The sequence below is a fragment of the Canis aureus genome, unplaced genomic scaffold (assembly GCF_053574225.1).
Source record: "Canis aureus isolate CA01 unplaced genomic scaffold, VMU_Caureus_v.1.0 ptg000125l_RagTag, whole genome shotgun sequence".
NCBI classification, from domain to species: domain Eukaryota; kingdom Metazoa; phylum Chordata; class Mammalia; order Carnivora; family Canidae; genus Canis; species Canis aureus.
The window spans coordinates 9,368-15,107 of NW_027554439.1; the positions used below are offsets into that span (position 1 = coordinate 9,368).

A 5,740-nucleotide genomic window follows, 5' to 3' on the forward strand; every position below is an offset into this window, starting at 1 on the left:
CAGCCTTACCTAGCCTTCTTACACATCTGCACTCACGCATTTTTTAAAGCTATGTTATTCATATGTTCAGGGTCAATTATCCACAGCCTAAACGATGAACAAGACATTCGAAAGATAGGTGGCCTATTTAAAGTCCTTCCCTTCACCACAACTTCCCTGATTGTCGGAAGCCTCGCATTAACAGGCATACCTTTCCTTACAGGATTCTACTCCAAAGACCTGATCATCGAGTCCGCTAACACGTCGAATACCAACGCCTGAGCCCTCTTAATTACACTCGTTGCCACATCCCTAACCGCTGCCTACAGCACCCGAATTATATTCTTCGCTCTACTAGGCCAGCCCCGCTTCTCCCCTATAATCCTTATCAACGAGAATAATCCTCTCCTAATTAACTCTATTAAACGACTCCTTATCGGAAGTGTATTTGCAGGATACATTATCTCCCACAGCATCACACCCACCACCATCCCACAGATAACTATGCCTCATTATCTAAAAATGATAGCCCTTGCAGTAACTATCTTGGGTTTCATCCTGGCACTAGAACTAAACCTTACCATACAAGGACTCAAATTTAACTATCCATCTAATTACTTTAAATTTTCCACCCTCCTTGGCTATTATCCAACCATTATGCACCGCCTCACACCTAAAACAAGTTTAACCATCAGCCAGAAATCAGCATCTATACTTCTGGACTCCATCTGACTAGAAAACATCCTACCCAAATCAATCTCGTATTTCCAAATAAAATCTTCTACCCTTATTTCAAATCAAAAGGGTCTCATCAAGCTCTATTTCCTATCGTTCATACTAACTATAATTCTCAGCCTACTAATCCTTAATTACCACGGGTAACTTCCATGATAACCAACACACCAGTTAACAGCGACCAACCTGTAACAATCACCAACCAGGTTCCATAACTATATAAAGCCGCAATACCCATAGCCTCTTCACTAAAAAACCCAGAGTCCCCCGTATCATAAATTACCCAATCCCCTATTCCATTAAACTTTAATACTACCTCCACCTCATCATCCTTCAAAATATAGCAAGCAGTCAACAACTCAGACAATAGACCAGTAATAAAAGCCGCTAGAACAGCCTTATTTGAAACTCACACCTCAGGGTATTGCTCAGTAGCCATAGCAGTTGTATAACCAAATACTACTAATATACCCCCCAAATAAATTAAAAACACTATCAGCCCTAAAAAAGAACCCCCAAAATTCAGAACAATCGCACAACCAATCCCACCGCTAATAATTAGCACAAGCCCACCATAAATAGGAGATGGTTTAGTGGCAAAACCCACAAAACTCATCACAAAAACGATACTTAAAATAAATACAATGTATGTTATCATTATTCCTACATGGAATTTAACCATGACTAATGACATGAAAAATCATCGTTGTATTTCAACTATAAGAACATTAATGACCAACATTCGAAAAACCCACCCACTAGCCAAAATTGTCAACAATTCATTCATTGACCTCCCAGCGCCATCTAACATCTCTGCTTGATGGAATTTCGGGTCCTTATTAGGAGTATGCTTGATTCTACAGATTCTAACAGGTTTATTTCTAGCTATACACTACACATCGGACACGGCCACAGCTTTTTCATCGGTCACCCACATCTGTCGAGACGTTAACTACGGCTGAATTATCCGCTATATACATGCAAATGGCGCTTCCATATTCTTCATCTGCCTATTCATACATGTGGGACGAGGCCTATACTATGGATCCTATGTATTCATAGAAACATGAAACATTGGAATTGTACTACTATTCGCAACCATAGCCACAGCATTCATAGGCTATGTACTGCCGTGAGGACAAATATCATTTTGAGGGGCAACTGTAATCACTAACCTTCTCTCCGCCATCCCCTATATCGGAACCAACTTAGTAGAGTGAATCTGAGGTGGCTTCTCAGTAGACAAAGCAACCTTAACACGATTCTTTGCATTTCATTTTATCTTTCCATTCATCATCGCAGCTCTAGCAATAGTACACCTCCTATTTCTACACGAAACCGGATCCAACAACCCCTCAGGAATCACATCAGACTCAGACAAAATTCCGTTTCACCCCTACTACACAATTAAAGATATCCTAGGAATCCTACTCCTGCTCCTAGTCTTAATATCACTAGTTTTATTTTCACCAGACCTATTAGGAGATCCAGACAACTACACCCCTGCAAACCCCCTAAACACCCCTCCACATATCAAACCTGAATGATACTTCCTATTCGCCTATGCCATCCTACGATCTATCCCTAATAAATTAGGAGGTGTACTCGCCCTAGTATTCTCCATCCTAATTTTAGCATTCATTCCATTCCTCCACACATCTAAGCAACGCAGTATAATATTCCGACCCCTCAGCCAATGCCTATTCTGACTTTTAGTCGCCGATCTTCTCACTTTAACTTGGATTGGAGGACAGCCAGTTGAACACCCTTTCATCATTATCGGACAGGTCGCCTCAATTCTATATTTCACCATCCTATTGATTCTAATGCCAACAATTAGCGTTATCGAAAATAATCTTCTAAAATGAAGAGTCTTTGTAGTATAATCATTACCTTGGTCTTGTAAACCAAAAATGGAGAGTAGTCGCCCTCCCTAAGACTCAAGGAAGAAGCTCTTGCTCCACCATCAGCACCCAAAGCTGAAATTCTTCTTAAACTATTCCCTGACACCCCCTACATTCATATATTGGACCACCTCTACTGTGCTATGTCAGTATCTCCAAAAAATCCTTCTTTCCCTCCCCTATGTACGTCGTGCATTAATGGCTTGCCCCATGCATATAAGCATGTACATGATATTATATCTTTACATAGGACATGTCTAGTCCAATTCCACAACCCATTGATCCTCAACAGTAACTAGATGCATATCACTTAGTCCAATAAGGGCTTAATCACCATGCCTCGAGAAACCATCAATCCTTGCCTGTAATGTCACTCTTCTCGCTCCGGGCCCATGCTAATGTGGGGGTTACTATCATGAAACTATACCTGGCATCTGGTTCTTACCTCAGGGCCATGACTCTATTTATTCCAATCCTACTAATTCTCGCAAATGGGACATCTCGATGGACTAGTGACTAATCAGCCCATGATCACACATAACTGTGGTGTCATGCATTTGGTATCTTTTATTTTTAGGGGGGGAATCTGCTATCACTCATCTATGACCGCAACGGCACTAACTCTAACTTATCTTCTGCTCTCAGGGAATATGCCCGTCGCGGCCCTAATGCAGTCAAATAACTTGTAGCTGGACTTATTCATTATCATTTATCAACTCACGCATAAAATCAAGGTGCTATTCAGTCAATGGTTTCAGGACATATAATTCTAGGACACAGTCGTGTGTACACGTACGTACACGTGTGTACACGTACGTACACGTGTGTACACGTACGTACACGTGTGTACACGTACGTACACGTGTGTACACGTACGTACACGTGTGTACACGTACGTACACGTGTGTACACGTACGTACACGTACGTACACGTACGTACACGTACGTACACGTGTGTACACGTACGTACACGTGTGTACACGTACGTACACGTGTGTACACGTACGTACACGTGTGTACACGTACGTACACGTGTGTACACGTACGTACACGTGTGTACACGTACGTACACGTGTGTACACGTACGTACACGCGCAAGACATTAAGTTAACTTATACAAACCCCCCTTACCCCCCATAAACTCATGTCATCTATTATACACTTATTTATGTCCTGCCAAACCCCAAAAACAGGACTAAGTGCATACAATACTCACAAGCTTTATTTAAATTGTATACAAATGTATTGCTACTCTAGTTAACTTAACACAACAGTCTTACACGCATTCGATCTCGTGGTCTATCTATAGATAGCATCCCCTTTTTTTTTCCTCTCATATTTACTATGTATTTTATTTATTATACACACTACAATTTCAGTATAAGTTAATGTAGCTTAATTAATAAAGCAAGGCACTGAAAATGCCAAGATGAGTCGCACGACTCCATAAACACAAAGGTTTGGTCCTAGCCTTCCTATTAGTTCTTAGTAGACTTACACATGCAAGTCTCCACGCCCCAGTGAGAATGCCCTTAAAATCAGCAGTGATCTAAAGGAGCAGGTATCAAGCACACTCTTAAGTAGCTCATAACACCTTGCTAAGCCACACCCCCACGGGATACAGCAGTGATAAAAATTAAGCCATAAACGAAAGTTTGACTAAGCCATACTAAAAAGGGTTGGTAAATTTCGTGCCAGCCACCGCGGTCATACGATTAACCCAAACTAATAGGCCCACGGCGTAAAGCGTGTTTAAGATACCTTTGCACTAAAGTTAAAACTTAACTAAGCCGTAAAAAGCTACAGTTACCATAAAACGAAAGTGACTTTATAATAATCTGACTACACGATAGCTAAGACCCAAACTGGGATTAGATACCCCACTATGCTTAGCCCTAAACATAGATAATTTTACAACAAAATAATTCGCCAGAGGACTACTAGCAATAGCTTAAAACTCAAAGGACTTGGCGGTGCTTTATATCCCTCTAGAGGAGCCTGTTCTATAATCGATAAACCCCGATAAACCTCACCACCCTTTGCTAATTCAGTCTATATACCGCCATCTTCAGCAAACCCTCAAAAGGTAGAATAGTAAGCACAATCATTTTACATAAAAAAGTTAGGTCAAGGTGTAACTTATGGGGTGGGAAGAAATGGGCTACATTTTCTACCCAAGAACATTCCACGAACGTTTTTATGAAATTAAAAACTGAAGGAGGATTTAGTAGTAAATTAAGAATAGAGAGCTTAATTGAATAGGGCCATGAAGCACGCACACACCGCCCGTCACCCTCCTCAAGTAATAAGACACAACCATAACCATATTAACTTAACTAAGACACAAGAGGAGACAAGTCGTAACAAGGTAAGCATACCGGAAGGTGTGCTTGGATTAATCAAAGTGTAGCTTAACTAAAGCGTCTGGCCTACACCCAGAAGATTTCATTACTTATGACCACTTTGAACAAAAGCTAGCCCAACTAACCCCAAACTTAAGTATCACAGACATATAAAGTAAAACATTTAGTTAAATAATAAAAGTATAGGAGATAGAAATTTTAATTGGAGCGATAGAGATAGTACCGTAAGGGAATGATGAAAGACATCTTAACAGTATTAAACAGCAAAGATTACCCCTTTTACCTTTTGCATAATGAACTAGCCAGAAACGACTTAACAAAGAGAACTTAAGCTAAGCTCCCCGAAACCAGACGAGCTACCCATAAACAATCTAAAAGGATCAACTCATCTATGTAGCAAAATAGTGAGAAGATTTGTGGGTAGAGGTGAAAAGCCTAACGAGCCTGGTGATAGCTGGTTGCCCACAAACAGAATTTTAGTTCAACTTTAAATTTACCTAAAAAAAACAAAATTTTAATGTAAATTTAAAATATAGTCTAAGAAGGTACAGCTTCTTAGAATCAGGATACAACCTTTATTAGAGAGTATATACTAACATCACCATAGTTGGCTTAAAAGCAGCCACCAATTGAGAAAGCGTTCCAGCTCAACAAACAATATAACTTAATCCCAATCATATTACATCAACTCCTAATTATACCTCCTGGGCCATTCTATTTAAATATAGAAGCAACAATGCTAGTATGAGTAACAAGAAC

The 5,740-nt window shown here is 40.1% G+C and overlaps 1 pseudogene; it reads left to right on the forward strand.

The window, feature by feature from the left end:
• The first annotated feature begins 4,071 nt into the window (after positions 1-4,071).
• LOC144309607 (18S ribosomal RNA) lies at positions 4,072-5,019 on the forward strand (annotated as a pseudogene).
• Positions 5,020-5,740: the final 721 nt, after the last annotated feature.